This window comes from Pelmatolapia mariae, linkage group LG3_W (assembly GCF_036321145.2).
Source record: "Pelmatolapia mariae isolate MD_Pm_ZW linkage group LG3_W, Pm_UMD_F_2, whole genome shotgun sequence".
Classification (NCBI taxonomy): Eukaryota; Metazoa; Chordata; class Actinopteri; order Cichliformes; family Cichlidae; genus Pelmatolapia; species Pelmatolapia mariae.
This window is the reverse complement of record NC_086229.1, coordinates 64,045,502-64,067,300: the sequence shown is the minus strand read 5'-3', so window position 1 is coordinate 64,067,300 and position 21,799 is coordinate 64,045,502. Positions and strand designations below refer to the sequence as shown.

At 44.2% G+C, this 21,799-nt stretch overlaps 1 long non-coding RNA gene across 1 annotated transcript; it reads right to left on the bottom strand.

Annotated features, from left to right (window-relative positions):
- Positions 1-741: 741 nt before the first annotated feature.
- LOC134624724 (uncharacterized) lies at positions 742-1,732 on the bottom strand. The gene is made up of 3 exons (XR_010093628.1): positions 1,657-1,732; positions 1,448-1,549; positions 742-893 (listed from the first exon to the last, which is right to left on the bottom strand). It is a non-coding gene; the product is annotated as an uncharacterized LOC134624724 (long non-coding RNA).
- Between the last annotated feature and the right edge of the window lie 20,067 nt (positions 1,733-21,799).

The following is a 21,799-nucleotide window of genomic DNA, read 5'->3' as shown; positions in this document are numbered from 1 at the left end:
GCTTACCAAAGTCGCACCAAAACATTTTTAACAGATTTCTGAGCACCGTGTACCAAATAAAATCAGTTTGCGGTCAGTAAGCACAACCAAAATTTATATGTAAGGTGCACTGTCGATTTTTGAGAAAATGAAAGCATTTCAGTGTAAGGTTATAGCCCCAAAAATACTGTACGGTATACGAGTTTTGTAAGGTGGTTTGTTTCGGGGCAGGAGGCTGGGAGACTTTGCGGTCTGGGATACAGCACACAGTTTCACACACTCTTCATTTTGCACTTCATGGCGATTTGGTAAATGGTGAGAATACTATTAGTGCTAGCTGCACAGCGTCAACACGTTAACACCGTCAATACGCTGACGCCGTGCAGCTACACGCACATGGCGATCTGCGGTAACTTGTTGACAGAGATTTCCCACGTTAATGCAGTTATGGCGTTAATGTCATTTTAACAAGATTACCGCTACCAGCACTAAAATAGCAATCTCCAAATGCTTTCTTTTTGGCTGTGTGTCCATCTTCTCGTTGCCTGCAGGTGAAGCGATGGGGAAGGGGGAGTTGTGTAGAGACAAAAGTGGACGAAAGAGAGGCAAACTTGCAACTCCACGAGTATAATTATAACGTAACATAGACCTATCATACACAGACCACTGTTAGAAATCATTTATGATGTCACTGGCAGAACACATTTTTATAAACAACCTTTGAACTCTAAGTTAACAGATCTCTTACATGGTTATCTGAGCTCCATGATTGAAGACTATTGTTGGTGCAGGTTCATGACTGAAGGTAGGAGGTCTGTTTTTGGACCAGTCACTCCTCACAGACACAAAGCTGGATGCCGCAGATGCTGCTCCGTCCTCTTCCTCCATCTTCTCAATGTCAGGGTGGAGTTAGTCTGAGAGGTAAACACACACACTCAGAGGTGCTGTTGTACTGGAAGCATCACACTGACGGGTTTCTAATGTTGGAGCTTTGGCCCTAAAGTCCAAACCAGTTATTTTAGAGCAGGGGTCTCAAACTCAAATGAGCGGTGGGCCACTTCTGGCACCGTCATCTCATTAGAGGGCCACTTTAGTGTCCAAGTAGTACAAAAAAACAAACAAAAAAACACCCACTAATATTTCCTGAAATGTAGTGTTTTGTTTGTTTTATTTAACTTCAAATATTGTATAACAAGAAAAAACTGCAAACATGAACACAATTTTTTTCTCACTCTTAACTACCTGAAGCCTTTCATTGAACTACCAAATAATCAGATTGGTCGCTCTTTCTGGTCAGACACGTGACAGCACATTTGCTATAATTTTGTTTGTATTTAACAAAATAAAAATGCAGACATAGGCGTACACTTTAGTTTTTGATTGCAAGTGAAAATTGTTTTCTTTCCAAATAAATCTGTCACTGAACTAACACAGCCAATCCCTCAACATGTTTGTACTCTCTTTTTACCTCGGCCAGGTCCGTGGCTCCAAACCATAGTAAAGGGACCCCTGGCTGGTTCTGTGTCGGGCTCGTAGCCGGGAGCTAGCTTTACTGTCTGGGCCAACTTTGCTAGCGAGAGACAGAGAGAGGCGTTGAAAGGCTGGTCCAACAGAACTTTATTGTGTGGGAGAAAAACAGGAACACATTGTACAGTTGAGTCTTAATAGCTTACTTACAACTGGGCTTGTCAGACACTGTTTTTGGCTGCAGTGGTTATTATTATATTTAAATGCTTCCATCTCCCGTTTCTGCTCCGTAGCAGCTCCTGGCGCTCACACACACACAGCGGGAGGGGCAGTCCCACACGGTCTCCCTGCAGTAACGACACCGCCCAGTAACACTCCAGTCATAATGCGTTCATATTAAATCATTTTTCGAATAATAATTTTAAAAAATATTTCTTCATATCAATATGCGGCCGCAAGTAGAGGTGACGTGGGCCGCAAATGGCCCGCAGGCCGCGATTTTGAGACCCCTTTTTTAGAGGCTCAAAGTCTTTAGAAAAACACCAAAACCATCATTATTTAATAAGTACATGATCAGGTGGATGAAGGAACTCAGTGTGTTTGGGATCATCATCATGCTGAGGAGCCCACATGTTACGGCTCCTTTGGAGAGAAGCTGAGGATCCCTGCAGGAAGTGAACTCATGAAACCAAACTGCTGTTTGTGAGCAGGATGACTCTGTGTTATTGGACCTGCTCTGTGCTCTACATATGATCAATACTTCAAATATCTGTAAACATGTCATTTTATATTTGTTGCACTTTGTCACATCTGTCTTTAAAAATAGATTTTAATGTCACTGAGAGTTCTTTTCTACCTTTATTGATTTATTTTGGAATAAATTAAATATAAAGTCAAAAACTGACTGCAGCTTCTACTCTGTGACAGGAAACTACTGTCAGGCTCAAAATGACTTCAGATTATTCATCACAGAGTGTTTATAGATTACAGGACACATTACAGTTTTACTGTCGCCAATTTAGTTGAAAAAGAAAGCGTGATAAGGTCTTACTGTGAATCTAAGCGCTCATTGGCTAATAACTTGAGACTGACAGGTCGTTATCCAATCAGCGTGCGGCTTCACAGACATAAAACTCTTAAAGTTTGTTTCTGAAGGATTTTCAGATCAGACCTGATGTTTCTGCTACAGCCCGTTTACCGATATAATCAATATCAGATATCAGAGCAACAGAAACGTCGGTGATCAGGACGCCGGGACTGAGAACAAGAAGTGGCTCAAACGTCACACTTTCATAAAGTCAGCCTCAACTCCACTGACGGAGACTCTTTTTAGCGTACACGGCTTAATGCGTATTTTGAATTGGAACAGTATTTGGTCTGTGACATAAAATAGTTTCCTTTGAAAAACCAAAGTCTGATTATTTTTTCCTCCACTGACGGAGACTCTTCTTCCCGCCACAGAGACAATAATGTCAGAGCGGTGTTAACACTCACCCTGCCTCAGCACAGCTCTCACTCTCCTGCTCTCTCACACTAAATGGAGGCTCAGCTAACTAAACTCTACTTACAGGAAATCAACGGAGTGAACGTAAAGTGCTGAGAGAAGCCGACCGGCCTCACATTTCACCCACGAACAGCGTGGATTATTTTATGTGATAAGAAAAAACGTATTCACGTTAGCACTCACCAGCTCCACCTTCCTCTTCCTGCTGCTCTGAACGGAGGATCAACACTTTCACTTTCACTGCTAAACACAGAGGATGCTGGGACTTGTAGTTTTTACCTTATAACTTCGAGTTTTTGTCTTCCGGTGTATTGATTAATTACAAGTGAAATTATACATTTAACCCATTCACTCAGTGAAGCAGTGGGCAGCCACCAATGCAGCGCCCAGGGAGCAGTGTGTAGGGACAGTACCTTGCTCTGGGGTATCTCATGGGTACCCCAGATCATGGGGCTAACGCTCCACCTACTGAGCTATCTTCTTTTTGTGTATGTCTTCAAGTTATTTCAATCATGTAAACTTTTAGGGTAACCATATTTTGATATCCAAATAAGAGGACACTTGGCTCAGTCATGAAGAACTTACTTAAAGAAACATATTTAATAACATATTTAAACGATGCCTTCTCTGTGCGGTTAATGAATTGTGAAATAAAATGTGTCATATAAGCTTTTACAAGTCAACAAGTGCAAAACAAATAACTTAAAAGCCTCTGAAATTAAATAATGGTACGGAAATAATGCCTCATCTGCATAAGAAAAATTACCAGTACTGGGTCAGTACGAGGGAAATTTCTTTTGCAGTTCTTCTGAAAAGATGCACTTGCGCTATGGGATCTTTTAGACATCAGTAGGTGCGTTGCTGCGCGCTGTCTGTTCCGTCTGTGAGCGCAGAACAAGTGCTCAGCTCACAAAGCAGCAGTTCAGGGATGAATGACGTCACACACGTCACATTTTTATCAATCTCGAAAATCCCCCCGGACCATGGGGTGGCAAGTGCCACCCTAAAATAATTCCTTGCCACCCCAGGTGCCACCCTAGTTTTGCGTATGACAGTGTTGTTTATTAAAAAAGAATAGCATTAACACTTGACCGTAGTTACAGTTAACAGTGAATATAAATGCTAAAACTGAATATATTGCATATTGTTACCCCCCGTCCACCATTAACAAATGGTTCAGCCCATAGCGCGACAGGCTTTTTTTTTGTCTTATAGCTGCTTGTGATTGTGCCACAGCACATTTTGAACAACACCATGGGAATTTCGGATTTCACACAGGTGGTTGGATGTTACACTCTGGAAATGGAAGGAAGGTGAGTGTTATTAACCCTCAGGGGTCCACGGACACGCTGCACCTTCAAATCACATGACTGATTTAAGCTGACACAGCATCAAGCTGCAGCCACGCTGAGTCTTTCAGCCGGTGTTGAAAGTTCGGACTTCAAAGTTTTTAAATTGTATTTACAGGCCTGCAGGGCTGGACTGAGAAAAAAAATCTGCCCGGGCATTTTGACTAGAGACTGGCCCACCAGGTATTATAGGAAAAACCATAAAGCCTTTGAATGAAAACAAACGCTGTTGTGACAGTGATGTACACTGTTTTGTTGCTATACGTATGATTTCTATACATTTTACATCAGATAAAAACTTTGGTTGTAAGATTCAGATAATTATTTATTAAAAGCGAAACATTTTAAATGAGAATAAGAAAGAAAGTATTTCTTTGTGCCCCCCTTTCCCTGTTAATACCCTACCTGGCCCCCTGGCAAAACTTTGCTAGAGCTGCCCCTGCACAGTTACCAGCTGTCAGCTACACAGAAAAGGATCCTGGTGTTATTTGTCTCTCAGAAACCAGCCTACAAAATGCTGGAATGCGATCCAAACTGGGCACCCTCTATCAACCTGGGTCACACCGAGTTTAAAGCTGCTACCACAGCGAGATTTGATCAGTTAAGAGAGAGAGAGCGATATCAAAACAGCCACGAAACGTCCCGCATATATGTGCCCAAGGGTTGTATTGAAGCAATCAAGTCATGAATAACTGTTTTATACTTTTCCAATTCAGTATTGTTTTGCAATGTTGTTTTATGGGGTTTTTTTGCATTGTTGATTTGTTTTTCACTGAAGCAGCTAATAAAGCATAATGAAATACAATGCTGCCTCTTTCTTGTAAGATTCTATACTAGAATGAAACAATAATGCCAGTTATAAATGAAGACAATAAATTGAATGAATTATGAAACACTCATTTGCTTTCTATTAGATCTGAAAATGTTGTGTAATACTACAACCTGAAACGACAAATAGATTGCGTTGGCCTGTACAGGAGATAAAGGAAAAGAATTTAACAACAGCTGTGAAATGGAATAGTCCAAATCACCAAAGTAAACTGGACCTGGGCTTGTTGCAGGGATCTGAAGTTAATAACAGTTTGTGAGTGTATGCACTCACACTTAGGACCATATAATAATAAATATGTACATGATGAAAGTTGGGCAGCACGCTAACGTCCTTACTCCACTCTGTATGCTCGTATGGGTCTAACCCTTTCACTCCTTTGATTTTTTACTTCTTTTTTTTTTTGCCTTTTCGTCAAGTCTGTCTTTGTCTTTGTGTAAACTCCACCTAAACTTGGTTTATATCTGACCAAGACAGACTGCAGGTCATAACTTCTTACCTGTTCAGTTCACCGACACTTGGACCGGGTGCCGCCTTGGGTCTCTCCTTCTCCTGCCTCCCCTTTCCCTCATCCACCTGCTGGCCTCTGTGGAGGCTCCGCCATAGCCACCACCAAACAACTGAGTTATTGTTACACATCTGCCAGCATCTGGACAATCCACCACCTTTCATTGTTTATACCGTTACTGAAGCCAGGCACCAATGGCCAGTCCAGCTATGCAGGCCAGTAAACCCAGAGTTATGATATAAAAATATATAAGCCATGCTTTTTAAAAAATACTGTCGTCGTTGTAATGTTTTTTTTTGTGTTTTTTTCTTCTTTTTTAAGCCTTTTCTAAGGACAGCGCGAAAACAGTAAAGAAAGAAAAAAAGCCACACGTGGGATTTGGATTTTAGGAAGAGGGGAAAGTGACGGTAACGGCAACGAGACAGAGCGAGCGAGTGAGAGAGAGAGAGTTTTTAGATGTGGGAGATTTGTGACGTTTAGCATGGATGTGTAGTTAGTCTGTTCTGTTCTCTTGCATAGTTAGTCTGTTGTGTAGTCGTTGTTTTGTTTTGTGTGTCAGTGAGGGCACTAATGAATGTCACAAAGGCATATTGCAATGTAAACACTCTCACTAAGTAGAAAACCGGCGAAGTGATACACCTCCTGTTGTCAGGCCTGCAGGTTTGTCCCTGTGCTGGTTTATAATCAATTTGTTTATTTTCTAACAAAAAACAGTGTGAAACTCAAATAAGACTTGTAAATAGGTTGTAAATGAACCGCCCCATGTTGGGTATCTGTGTGATGCACTAACCTCATGTCAGTAAAGAGAAACTTCAATTCAATTCAATTTTATTTATATAGCGCCAAATCACAACTACAGTCACCTCAAGGCGCTTTATATTGTACAGTATATGCTACAATAATAGATACAGAGAAAAACCCAACAATCATATGACCACCCTGGGAAGAAAAAACTCCCTTTTAACAGGAAGAAACCTCCGGCAGAACCAGGCTCAGGGAGGGGCGGCCATCTGCCGCGACCAGTTGGGGTGAAAGAAGGAAAACAGGATGAAGACATGCTGTGGAAGAGAAACAGAGATTAATAACAGATATAATTCAGTGCAGAGAGGTCTATTAACGCATACTGAGTGAGAAAGGTGACTGGAAAGGAAAAACTCAATGCATCATGGGAATCCCAGGCAGCCAACGTCTATTGCAGCATAACTAAGGGAGGATTCAGGGTCACCTGGTCCAGCCCTAACTATATGCTTTAGCAAATCCAAACTGGAAGCTGGTTCCACAGAAGAGGGGCCTGAAAACTGAAGGCTCTCCCTCCCATTCTACTTTTAAATACTCTGGGAACAACAAGCCTGCAGTGCGAGAGCGAAGTGCTCTAATAGGGTAATATGGTACTAGAAGGTCATTAAGATAAGATGGGGCCTGATTATTAATACCTTGTATGTGAGGAGCAGGATTTTGAATTCAATTCTGGATTTAACAGGAAGCCAATGAAGGGAAGCCAAAACAGGAGAAATATGCTCTCTCTTTCTAGTCCCTGTCAGGACTCTTCCTGCAGCATTTTGGATTAACGGAAGGCTTTTCAGCAAGTTTTTAGGACATCCTGATAATAAAGAATTACAGTAGTCCAGCCTGGAAGTAATGAAGGCATGAACTAGTTTTTCAGCGTCACTAAGAGACAGGATGTTTCTCATTTTAGAGATGTTGCACAAATGGAAGAAAGCAGTCTTACATGTTTGTTTAATATGTGCGTCGAAGGACATGTCCTGGTCAAAAATGACTCCAAGGTTCCTCACAGTGTTACTGGAGGCCAAGGTAATGCCATCCAGAGTAAGAATCTGGTTAGAAACCATATTTCTGAAATTTTCAGGGCCGAGTACAATAACCTCAGTTTTATCTGAATTAAGAAGCAGAAAGTTAGCGGCCATCCAGGTCTTTATGTCTGTAAGGTTTATATACATGTAACCCAACCAGTGCAGGGGCCTCCCTGCACCCCGGACTCTGCGTTGTGTAATTTTGTGTTGGATTGGGGTGCACAGTAGAGAGACCAGTCGGACACAGGCGTTCAATTTGTGGCTCGGACCGTGCTGTTTATTCAAATGCTGGGGCAAACACCACTCCAACTCTGCTGCTGGCCCTTTGCAAATCACAGTAAACACTGAACGTGATTATCAACACATAGTGAAAGCCAACAACAAATATGTAAAAAAAACACATTACACAAAAATAATCATCTCTTTACAAAACTCCTCGGTCTCAGGAATGAGTATAACACAAAACTAACATAACAGGATTACCAGGGAACTGTTGCTGAAAAGCTAATGCTTCATCTTGCATTACTTTGCCCGAATGAGTGCTCTGCTAACTAGCGGAAATGTAACCCGAAATCGCGGCAGATATTACAGAATGAAACATGCACACAAACTCCTCGTACTCTCATCAGACAGTACATGAACATCTCAATAAACACAATATATGCTTAGCAAATCGCCATTTTACGCAGTGGAACACTTATTTTTAAACAAAACCATTGCAGTACACCACGGACAGTGCTTATCTTTGCAAATCACAGTAAACACTGAACCAAGATGGCGCCCGCGCGAACGAGAAATCTGAACTACGGTGTCCTGCAGAGGACAAATGGCCAAAATTGCTAAAATCTACCATACATATGCAGCTCAACAGCGACACCTTGTGACTTATTCCAGTCACTGCCTTACATCCGCCCCTCCTTTACGTGATGGCGTCCCAGTCATCAAACAAAACAAAATAAAACAGAATACTCTCACTATGTACAAAGGAATAACAGTGTGGGAAGATGTGCAGTGTAATGCAAAAATGTCTATGTGTGTATCCTATTAGTATGGGTACACTGGCGGTGTCATCCTACGTGTGTCCTGCAGCCCTTCTTGCTTTTGCCCTCTGCCACAGCTTCCATCCCCTTTCTATCTTCTTCTGATCCTCCCCTGGTTCAATAACTCTTGACCCATAAGTCAGTCTGTTTGGGGGATGCCGACTCCTCGGCAAGTTCCTCCTTGGTTCACTGGGTCTGGGAGGTGAGTGGATGACACTGGCAGTTTCATTCCCCCTCCATTCTTCACTATCTTGTTCTACCCCTGTGTCCCTTTCCTCTGGTGCTGTGGTGGCAAGTGCTCCATTTGCTGTTTCAGGTGAAGCTCCCTCCACACCTCCTTCCAGGCTATCAGCCTCCCCGTCCTCGATCGTGTCCGAGTCTTCCTCCTGTCTGATTACTTCACCAGCCCGCTCTCCACTGTCCTCTATGTCCTCAATCTCCCAGGTCTCCTCCATGTCGAGCTCCATTTCCTCCCTTGTCTCCTCTCCCACCTGCTCCACGGGAAGAAACATACACTGTGTGAGTAAGTTGCGGTGGACCACTCTCTCCGTATCACCATTTTCCGATCGCACCACATACACCGGCATGTCTGGCTGTTTCTTCACCACAATGTATGGACGTGACTCCCACTTGTCTCCTAGTTTGCTTCGCCCCTCCACATGACACACTTTAACAAGGACTCTGTCACCCGGGCTGAAGCTTTGGCTCTTTGCTTGCCGGTCATAGTATCTTTTCTGGTGACCCTTAGCCTGGCGGGAGGCCTGATTAGCCTGTGCATAAGCCTGCGACAGGCAGTCATGCAGGGTCTGGACATACTCGCTATATCCACCCGACCCATTAGTGGTTGACAGCCCAAAGACCAAGTCGACAGGGAGCCGGGGATGCCTGCCAAACATCAAGTAGTATGGTGTGTACCCTGTCGAATCATGGCGGGTGCAGTTATAGGCGTGTGTCATTGCATCCACATATTCGTGCCACCGGTGCTTCAGGTGAGGTTCTAGGGTCCCCAGCATGTTCATAAGGGTGCGGTTAAACCGTTCAGTTGTCCCGTTGCCCTGTGGGTGGTAGGGCGTGGTGTGGGTCTTAGTGATGCCGGTGCATTTACAAAGCTCCTTCACCACAGCACTTTCAAAATTGCGCCCTTGGTCTGCATGCAATTTTGCTGGGAAGCCAAACCGACAGAAAATGTTTCTATACAGCACCTTAGCCACTGTGCTGGCTCTTTGGTCTTTAGTGGGGTATGCTTGCGCATAGCGTGAGAAATGGTCAGTGACAACGAGGACATTTTCGATACCACCTTTTGATTTCTCCAGGGTCAAAAAATCCACACAAACTAGCTCCAAGGGGGCACTGCTGTGGATACTGACCAGGGGGGCCCTGACTCCTGCGGTTGGGGTTTTTCTAAGGCAGCACCTCTCACATTGCTCACACCAAGCCTTGATTTCCTGAAACATCCGTGGCCAATAGAATCTCTCCCTCATCATGTGCAATGTCCTCTCAAAACCAAGGTGGCCTGAGTCATCATGGAGAGCAGTCTTCACTGATATACGCAAATCCGCTGGTAGCACCAATTGCTCAACTACTCCTCTTTGGCTGTCTTGGATGCAGCGGTATAGGATGCCATCCCTTACCACTAACCTTCTCCACTCCTTTAAGAGAAGGCGCATGTGCCCTTCACCACTCATTCGCTCACTGCGGCTTGGTTTCTGGTTCAAACTCTTATAGTGCAAGACAGGGCCAATAACAAGGTCTTTTTTCTGCCCTGCACGGATCTCCTGTTTGGTCATGGTGGGCAGGGATTCCATCCCCACATCCCTGTAAGGCTCAGTGGATGTAGGGGGCCCGAGTTCCAGTTCCTCCCCTGCAGGCGTGCTATGGCCAGTGAGGCTTTGAGTATCCTGGGTATCCTGTCTCACACCATGCCCCTGTTCGTCGACACCCACCCACTGAGGGCATGTCTGTAGGATGTGCATGACCTCCTGGTTAGACATGCGAGAGAGGGCGTCAGCGTTTGTGTTGCTCTGTCCCCTCCGATACTGGACATCGAAATCGAAAGCAGCCAGCCTAGAGACCCACCGCTGGCCTGTGGCATCCAGCTTTGCTGAGGACATAACATACTTGAGAGGGTTATTGTCTGTCTGGACAGAGAACCTACGCCCATAGAGGTGGTCGTAGAATTTGTCTGTGACTGCCCATTTGAGAGCAAGGAACCCGAGTTTGTGTGCAGGATACCTTGTCTCTGCTGGGCTTAAACCTCTGCTGGCGAAGGCTATGACCCTCTCAGCTCCCCCTTGGACCTGAGCTAGAACGGCGCCCAGACCTTCCCCTGAGGCGTCCGTCTGCAGAACAAAAGGCAAGCTATAATCAGGATATCCCAGCACTGGAGCGCTTGTCAGCCTTTCTTTTAGGGTCTGAAATGCCTTCTCGCATTCATCTGTCCACACAAAAGGTGGATCGGTGGCCCTTCCTGGGGTCACCAGCAGTTAGGCGGTACAGGGGAGCAGCTAGGGTAGAGTACCCACTTACATACCGCCTATAGTATCCAGCAAATCCCAGGAATTGCAACACTTCTTTGCGGTTTGTGGGCCTCACCCAGTTTTTCACCTTGCTGATCTTCTCTGGGTCTGTCCGGATCCCCTCAGCAGACACCAAGTGACCCAAATACTGAACCTCCTTTCTCACTAGCTGGCATTTAGAAGGCTTTAACTTCAAGCCATGCTCCCGAAGCCGATCGAACACCAGCTGCAGTCTTTCCAGATGCTCATCAAAGGTTTTGGAGAATATGATGAGGTCATCAAGATAGATTAGGAGGTGGGTGAAGTTCAGATCGCCAAAGCAGCAGGTCATGAGTCTCTGAAAGGTGGAGGGAGCATTCTGCAGTCCAAAGGGCATACGATTTGCTTCAAACAGCCCCATAGGCGTGCTGAATGCCGTCTTGTGTTTGTCATGCTCCGCCACCTCTACCTGCCAATAACCAGAAGTGAGGTCAAGGGTGGAGAAGTATCTTGCCTGCCCTAGAGCCTCCAGGGCTTCCTCTATTCTGGGGAGAGGAAAAAAGCATCTCTCGTGCTACAGGAGTTCAGTTTCCTGTAGTCAATACACAGCCTTAGTGATCCATCTTTCTTGGTTACGATCACGACAGGTGAAGCATATGGACTTTTGCTGGGCCTGATAACTCCTGCAGCCTCCATCTCTGTCAGCAACCTTCTCACATCCTGCCACTGTGATGGGGGGATCTTACGGTAAGGCAGTCGAAATGGCTTAGAGTCAACTAGAGGGATTTCATGCTGCACAGTTTTTGTATGGCCATAATCCATGGGGTGTTGTGAGAACACACCTACATTCCTTTCCACAAGCTCTTTAAGAAGGGAACGCTGGTGCTCGTTTTCAACGTCTGCTCCACTTAAATCCACTTCCTGGCTTGCCACCGCATGGTCCATACCCAGGCATGCTTCTCTGCCTCCGCTGGCATGAAGACTGCCCTGCATCTTGTCTGAAAAGTCCACAATACTTTCCACCAGAGACGCCTTGGCCAGATGCGTGTGAGGCTTGATAGTGATAGCATGCTGGGAGAGGTTCATCACTCTTACCGGGGCACATCCTTTCTTTACATCGGCAAGAACTCTGGCGACCAGGATTTCTTGGCTGAGCCGCAGGGAGGGGTGGCCTTCAATTAGGGCTGTATAAGTCTTTCTTTGTGGTCCAGCTTTTATTTTGCACATTAAATCCATCTCTTTCCCTGCTTGAATGTGTACCTTACGGCCAGTGTAAACAACAGGGCCCACTGTGTCATCCATATCACACTTTTCAGTGCTCCCAATCTCTAGCAGGGAGGTGAACCACTCCGGGTGAGTCTCCTTGACCCGGAGAAGGAACTGCTGGCCGTAGGTTGCCTGGAGGTGGCTTCTGGAGGCACGGAGGACATTAGTTCCCACAAGCAGAGGAACGGAGGAGCGGTACTCTGTGTTGGTGACAACAAAAGCAGGCACAGCCTTAAACTCTCTCCCCAACAATTTTAGGTTGATGCGTAGCACACCATGGTAGGTGACACTCTGGCCCCCTGCACCTTCTATGGGTATCTTAGAGGGCTGTAGCTTTTGTTTATGGGGGGTGGGGTGGCTGCGCCAGTACTGATGCGTAATACTGGTTATCTGGGAGCCAGAGTCAATGAGTGCCCTGCACTTCATTCCGTTGACTTCCACCTCCCCCTCATTCCTGGGACCAACTAGGGGAGTGCTCTCTCCTCCGTCACCTTTGTTCACCTGCAGTGTGGGGTCTCGCTGTTCGCCCATGGTTGCCCCAGCGACCATGGGCTTTATCTGTTTAAAGGCTGAGCTGAGTAAGTGTTTCCCTCCATGGGGGTCACAGGCTGAGGATCATGTGGCCATGTCTGATCAGGCCCTGGTAGCACTGTTCTGCAAACCCGGGCTATATGTCCTTGCTTCCCACACCGGTAGCATGTGACCACTGGTGTTGGTGTTGTAGCCCCAGGAGGTGGTCGGACTCTCAGTGGAGTGGCAGAGGATGGAGCATTAATTCTCGATTCAAGGTGGGTCAACTTGGCCATCTGCTCCTCCTGGCTCAATGCTAATTTCTTAACCATCTCTGCTAGCTCTGACCACTCTGAGGAATGTTCAGCCTTTTCTGCCTTCACATTTACACCACACTCTGATGCTACTTGTACCTGAGCATAAGTTTTCTTTGACTTGTTTTGAGGCTGGAATCTTTTAGTTTCTTTCGCTAAATTTCGAAGCTCAGCCTGCAGCTCACGGAAACTCAAAAGCCGGGGCTTCATTGGCGAGATCCTCGCATACACATCCTCATCATTAAGTCCCCGTATGAGCTGCCGGGTGAGTTTACTGTCACGGTCAGGGAAAGGCTTGCCTCCTCTTTGGTTTTCCTCCATGGCTCGCAGCGTTGCCTCCAGTGCTATAGCATATGAACAGGCAGACTCCCCAGACCTCTGAACACGCTCATAGAAGTCAGCTAGTAGATCTGAGGAGCTCTGTGTGTCACCGTACTCTGCTCTCAGTTCTTCAAATGCCCTTTCAGGTGTTTGGTCATGGAGAGGTAGATTCAGAACCAGCTTTCGGGCTTCACCAGTTAGGTGACGCACCACTGTGGAAAAGCGGAGTTGAATGGGGAGCTCTATTGCCTCAAGAAGATACTGCATGTCACGAATCCAGTCCTCTACAAGCACCTTGCTGTCAACACTGCCAGTAAAGGCTTGGACATTTTTTACTTGATGAGTCTGTATAAAACCACCGTAGGCAGCTACTGGGGGGTTAGAGTTGGCTGCAGCCCCGCCAGGAGCACTTAAAGAGGTATGCACCTGCTGGGGGGGTATACCAGGGTGTCCACTAACTTGGGGGTCTGAAGCAGAGGTTGGTAGGCGCATTGAGGCATGGGTGCCGGGTGGGGCTGTAAAACCTCCATGGGTCATATTCACGATAGGGGGCATGACAGTGTTGGAGCTTATAGCAGATGAGTGGAGGGGAGCTCGAGAGTCATGGACAGCAGCTAGTGGCATATGGGGCGGACGGGGGGTCAGCCCATGCTTTGAACTTTCAAGGGTCTGCTCAGCTGCAGAGGGATTATTCATTATGCCCACTCCCTGCAGTGTTAGGGGGCTTGGCATGGCGGCTTGGGGGGCAGGTGTGGAATACAGATAGCCGGTGTATGCTTGGGAGCTGAGTGGAGTCATCGTTGGGTAAGGAGCGTTAAGTGATTGGTTCAGGGTGGGCTGCTGGGTACTCTGCACCGCTGGGTAGTTGGGATATGAGGCAACATGGGGTGCCGGTGTAGCAGTGGGCCCATGGACACTGGCCTGAGGGGAAAAAGCAGGGGGCATAGTTATCTGTACATCTGGCTGAAACACTGGAGGGGCTGTAGTTAGAGGGCTGTGGTTGGACTGGCTTGTCTGATTGGTTGGCACTGAACTTTGGCGAATTTTAGATAGGTGTGAGGGCACCTGCATTTGGCCTCCATAAGCTGGCAGTGGTGGGGCATGAGCTGGAGCCACACCAAGATCAGTCTGGGGTGAGAGCATGGTTGGTGGTGGGGTCTGTTGTGTGCTCAGTCCAGAGTCGGTGAGGTCCCTGATTGGGGTGTGGTACTGTAACCGCTGGCCAGTGAAGCTGGGGAACTGGGTGACTAGCTTCGACTTCACTGATGACTGTTGGTTCACTGTACTGGCGCTAGCTGTTGCCCCTTCGTTCAAAAGATGAGGCTGTGCCCTCTTTGGAGTGTCTGCATAGTCTCTCATCATTTTCACTGTCCTGTATCTCTAATTTAGCTGCACCAGAAAATGTGTGTGGGTTACTTGTAGAATGCTTAACTGTGAGTAAGTACAATCTATTTCTAGTAAAATAGAACACAACACAGATGTAAGACAACTAGCATCTCATAGCGCAAAAAAAGAATTCACAAAAAAACAGCATTAAACTTAAGGTGCAGTTAAACTCTATCTTCAGCACAAAGGTTGTGAATGACACAAATCAGCAGCGTTTCCTTCGCCGTATTCAATGATTATCATTATAGAAAGGGAACATCATTTAACATTCCCGCTACAATTCAGGTCTCTGAGTCTTTCTTTCTTTTCTTTTTTTTTTTTTTTTTCCAATGACAGAAAACCCTCAAAGGAAACCACCCCAAGATTTCACTTTCAAAGGATATGCCTGGGGAGGTGAAAGTCCCAGTAATACAGCTGCACAGGCAGTTATAACTTAGTTCGGTACCCCATCAGATAGCAACACCTCTTACTGCGGTAGCGTAGCTGGGGGGTGTCGGCATTGCTTTCTCTTCGGTCTCGAAGTGCCACAAATCCGGGTCACGGCACCAAAGATGTAACCCAACCAGTGCAGGGGCCTCCCTGCACCCCGGACTCTGCGTTGTGTAATTTTGTGTTGGATTGGGGTGCACAGTAGAGAGACCAGTCGGACACAGGCGTTCAATTTGTGGCTCGGACCGTGCTGTTTATTCAAATGCTGGGGCAAACACCACTCCAACTCTGCTGCTGGCCCTTTGCAAATCACAGTAAACACTGAACGTGATTATCAACACATAGTGAAAGCCAACAACAAATATGTAAAAAAAACACATTACACAAAAATAATCATCTCTTTACAAAACTCCTCGGTTTCAGGAATGAGTATAACACAAAACTAACATTACAGGATTACCAGGGAACTGTTGCTGAAAAGCTAATGCTTCATCTTGCATTACTTTGCCCGAATGAGTGCTCTGCTAACTAGCGGAAATGTAACCCGAAATCGCGGCAGATATTACAGAATGAAACATGCACACAAACTCCTTGTACTCTCATCAGACAGTACATGAACATCTCAATAAACACAATATATGCTTAGCAAATCGCCATTTTACGCAGTGGAACACTTATTTTTAAACAAAACCATTGCAGTACACCACGGACAGTGCTTATCTTTGCAAATCACAGTAAACACTGAACCAAGATGGCGCCCGCGCGAACGAGAAATCTGAACTACGGTGTCCTGCAGAGGACAAATGGCCAAAATTGCTAAAATCTACCATACATATGCAGCTCAACAGCGACACCTTGTGACTTATTCCAGTCACTGCCTTACATACACATACACACAGACGGTACTCTTTGGTTACATGTATATCTATGTAAGACGTCATATGTTAATGAACTTATGCATATTCATGTAACCTCAATAAAGAGCAGTGTTATGAGGGAGCAGACGAGAGCGACTGGGGTCAAGCGAAGGAACGGTGCTTGTCATAGTTTTCTCATTCGTGCACGAGATCAAAGGGCTCTGCTTGGTGTCCAATGCTTTTTGCTGTTGTAGTAGAACTACAGTAGAACTAGGGTTGTGCTAGGCAAACCCATCATTAATTGGTCCTTATCGAGCTGGATCCTTGGGATCGACATTCACTGAGGGGCATGCGACATGCCGGAGTCTTACAGGACCTGTGACGTAAAATTCACACCAGGCCGGTGGGATGGTGTTTTTTCCTCCTCGATGAGTGACGATTGACGGGATCCAAGACTGATGCTGCACGCAAAAAGCAAACAAGAAAAAAACAACAACAACACCAAGTAAGTTGCAAGTCTTTGGCACTAAGTGCAGCAAAGCATGCACCCACTGGGTGAGACTGCGTTGAGACAATAGGCCTAATTTGTGTTGTTTGTGTGCGTTTGTGTGAATGAGTGCAGGCGTGGTCTGTGGCACTGGTTGTTGTTGTTATCATGGGTTCCCGAGTAAGCAAGACTGCCTCACAGGGAGACGACACATTCATTAAAAAAATTGCTCCTGGCAGCGCAAAGTTTTTCGGATATTGTCATAACCAATGTGATTTTGAGGTTAAACTGGTTGCTGGAAAATGTCAAATGTTAGAAGTTTTCAGAAAACACAGCGGCCCTGAAGAGCGTTCAGAGAAGGCCAGCCCACATCAACAGCAGTTCAGATATGCTCTGGTGAATGGCTTTCCCCCACCCCTTGCTGATTTCATAAGGAAACAAAATGTTTAGATCATTCTTTAGATTGCCCTGATCAACAACTTCCTGTGCTCCAGACCACAGATTTAACAATATCCTTATAGATGGTTTATATACCATTTTTAGGCATGTGTTGTTCATGGCCACTAGAGGGAGTTGTTATACTTTGAAAACTAAGACTAATAATAATTGTCAGGTTTATATTGTTGGATTGTCATTTATGCTTAAAAATATTTAATCATATATTCTTAGAGATACATAATCAATTGCATATTGATAGGATCTCTGTGTCACGGCTGCGGCGGCAGACGTGTGATGAGTGTGAGACAGGATCAGGCACTGGCTTGGAAGTGAGCGAGTTTTTATTAACACAGGTGGCACAAACAGAAAAACGGCGAGCAAAGCAAAACCTAAAGGTGACCTAAACTGGGAATGACTAACAAAACGAACCTGAATGGATGACTCTGGGAGAAACACGCAGGGAAGAAACACAGACGGACTAGCAACTAACATGAGTGAACACACACTATAAATACACAGAAGGGAACGAGGCTGCACACAGGAGGGAGGCACAGCTGATTGTGATCGACAAGACGAGACAGGGGAAATGCAAACTGAACACACTGGCATAAGACACAGACTTTCACAATAAAGCAGGAAACTCAAAACACACGTGAAGACACAGACTCAGAGACACGGGCTTTACACAGAGACCTGACTACACTAGAGGGTATACACAGGTAGGGATGACACAGAACAGAGGGAGCACGGAATTAACACTGGGAGGTCAAATAACAAAACCTAAAAATCAGAACTCAGGAAGTACCACGAAACTAGGGAGCTAACACTAGGACAGAAACCCAAAACACAAACAGTCACAAACCTTTATGAAATCAAAAGTAAAAGTACAAAAACCAAAAACACTGGGTCACCGGCCCAGGACCATAACAGTCTGATCCTTAGCAGTCTGCAAAGACTCTGTGTGCCTTCCAGATGTCATGCTGCTGCCGGTTAATTTCTGTGTGACGTATACTGAGGTAAAAACTCAACTATTAAAAAGTCACAGCTTCTTCAATTTTATGGTTATTCTAATTTGAGTGTAGCCATGTTAGCATCAATCAAACCGAGACAAGTCAAAGTTTCTATCTGACATATTTCTACAATCCAAAGAACCATGTGAGAAAAAAAAAGTGAGAGTAAGAGTTTATTAAAACAACCGGAGAGACTAAAGTGGTGCCAGTGGAAAAAGAGCAAGGTGCCAAACTCATATATTAAATTTAAATTACATAAATCCCATTAACATATTTCTATTATTATTGCTGATTTTGTGGATAAATACACTTTTAAAATAGCACATTATTTTTAATTATTTTATTCTAATAAATAGTAACATATGGATGTCCTCAGGTCTGAGGTGCTGGGGGCAGCAGTGGACTATTTCAGTGAAGAGTAGACGACGTCTGGCTCTGGTTTAAAGTCTGAAAGCAAAAACACAGTTCAAACAACAGGAAACATGATTACAAGCTTTGTAGTTCAATCAAGACCTCCAGTCTTCACCTCTCTGCATCACATAGTTCATACGTTACTGTGAACCAGCTCAGATACAAATTAGAGAGCTTCTATAACGGCCACACTTTAGCTGCTTCTTTAAATTCAAACAATTAACTCATGTTCTACATTAAATGACATTTTAAAAACTCAAATATTTGCTCCTTCCAGCTTCCCTCTCTCTGTTTTTGCAACTCAGAAAGAAGATTTGTCGGACTGGCCAAACATTCAGAATTTAAAACAGGAACCACAAAGCTTACTACTAGACTACTGGATGAAAATAGGCCTTCACCCAAATGTTCAACAAGTTATGTGTTTTTTGGGGTCAGTTTTCACTATTTACTGTCTTGCCTGACATCCTGCTTACGCGAAGATAAGTTATCTTTGGTGACAAAAAGAGTTATTTCTAAAATAACATGAATGCAACCAATTATCAGATAAAGCACTGCTGAGATCTGTGATCTGCTGAGTCAAAAGCTGTTATATGTAAAGGTTTTATCATATTAAAATATGCTAAAATGTAAAGTTCACTGTTTGTTTTAAATGACAGATTTTGCACTGTTTAAAACTATAATGCAGCTAAAATGTAGCTGCAAAGAGCAGCTGTACCTCTGGCCATCTTTGGGCTGATGGTGATATCTTCATAAGTGATGTCTTCGGTTCTCACTGCCGAGTGAACAGTCAGAGCTGGATCATACTCTGCAAAACAGAACACATTTAAATTACTGCAAGTATAACAATATTATATTGCAGCCATGGTCATGCCATTTTTTATTTTTTATGCAGAGGTTGTGTGATAACTTTTAAAAACAGAAGACGTTTTTTCACTTGTTAACCTCCTGTGCGTGAGGTATCGTGTGAAAAGGAAGGCAGATTATCAGAAAGCTATTGTCTTCTTTCTGTGCAAACTGATACAGTTCACCACAGAGCACAAAGCAAACACTTTCTCACGACATGAACACTGTACGACATGAACCAGGACAAACTGCGGTGGCAAGTGTCATTTGCCTTACAGTACAATTAACTAGAATCATCAACAGGAAATAGATGCTGTGGTTTTGCATGCAGGTCATTTGGCCTTTTCCGTCTGTCTCTTTGTGTCTTTGATTTTAACAACGCTTTCGTCCTCCTTTGCATATCAGAACCAGACCAATACATTATTTCTAATTTGTTTGAGAAAATCATCTGCTTTGGAATAAAATAGAAATTCGACTTTATAGATTGATTTTCTGAACTTCTCCTAAATCAACACAAAAATACACAAGTGCCCAGTCAGTCCGTTAAAGCAGCAGTCAAGACAAGAACAATAAGAGTGAGCTTAACATGGAACCAAACAACAGAGAAACAGAGATCATGGATGGCCACAAATTTTAGCCTCCTAAGACCCGAACTTTTTCATGTCATGCATTTTTATTTTCTTTTTGCTATTTGGGCCGATTGGGACCTGATGAATTTAAAAACAAAATATATAACTACAAAAAGTAAAAGATTTCTGAACATTGCATGAAACACCAAACATTTCACTCCAAAACTGCTACTACAAACTTTTTTGAAGTCTGCATTCAAACCACCGTTGAAGCATTTTGAATTTCTAGTAATGCCAGTCAGACTGACTAACACTTCAACAATCTTTCAGCTAGTTGTGAATGATGTGCTCCAAGACTTCCTTTGCAAACCAAAGACATCTTTCTCCTGACAACATTTCCAAACAAGCCACAATCATTCACTCTTTTTCTCATTGTACTGGCATGAACTTTAACATTTAACATGCTAACCGATGCCTGTAGAGTTAGAGATTTTATATTTCCTATGAAAGCAGCAAAGATGGGCTGTATAGGGCCTTTCTGTATGGAGATTGCACATCCTCACTCTCTCCAGATACTCTGGCTTCCTCGCATAGTCCATAAACATGCATGAGCTTAGGTTAATTGTGGCAGTGAATGCCTGTCTTTTCTGTGGTAACCCTACAATAGACTGACCAACTGTCCAGGTTGTCCCCAGCCTTTCATACAAAGAGGACGAAATCTGAACACTGAATTAAATAAGCAGAAGAAAATGGATAGACTGTGGGATCCTCTAATTAAAAAAATTCAATATGTTCTCTCTAGGAGTAGGAACAAATTAAACAAAATACCATGACTTTAGTGGGCATGTTTGTTATTGTCCACCAAGCATGCAGCCAAAAATTCCCGTATTATAAGGGGCATGCAAAGTAATTCTGTGGAAAGTTGTAGCCACACAAGGTCCTGCTGCTTTACTGGGAACTATTACTTTTTGGTCTGGGTTTTAAAAACTGCACTGCACCGAAAATGCTTTCGTCCAAATCTCAAATGAACTTTTAATGAACTTGAGCTCCTGGCTATAGACGTGAACTATGACAGAGACAAAGAAGAGCAGCTGTACCTCCGTAACTGACATCTTCTGTTGTCACTGCTGAGCAGACTGCAGCTGCATAACTCTCTGCAAAATAAAACACAGATAGTACATCACTGATGTTATGGAATTTAAAATGTTGGTATCACATAAAGTCAGCTAAAAGTCACATCATACAAGTTCAGTTGATGTCCTTATGAATAAGTTATGTTTTTAATCTACAACCATTGTGGTTCAACACATGCAACTTAATTTTTTTTATTCATTTTAGATTTTTGTGAAAAAAGATTTCTGTTTTACATAGATATGAGTCAAGCCACTGTAGCGCAGTACCTTATTCTATATTAATCACATTTCATTTTGCAGGAGCAAACCGTCTCTAGTAAAAAGGGGAAAATATACGCACATAAGTTAATTGAACATCTTGCACATTCATGTTAACAAAAGATCTGTAAACTTTTATCAACTCTCTCTCTGTCACTCTTGGGGAGGCACTAAAAGTCCTTGAAACGAAGAACCATAGTACGTCTTCTCAATGATATTAATAAGTCTGAAGGTTGTTGCAATCCACTGGGCAATTGTGTCAGTCAATACGTCCGAGGAAGATTTGCTGAGTCCCCGATGCTCCGTGAGTGGTTTGTGGCAAGCTGGGTGACGTGTTAGCCAAAGTTCTAGCAGCATCACCAACTAGCGTATGCTTCGCGTCAATGTGATATTTTAAGCTGGAAGGTCTTCAGTGAAAAGAAATTCCTTTTTGCATAATGCTTTGTCAGTTGTGTGCTCCGTCTTGTTATTTTTTTTTATACTCAAATTTCCCATCGAGAGGGCTAATGTGTGTTTCTCATCTTCCACATTGAGTTGATTGGTTCAGCTTCTCGTCACTACCAGATCAACTGCCCATTTGTGCAT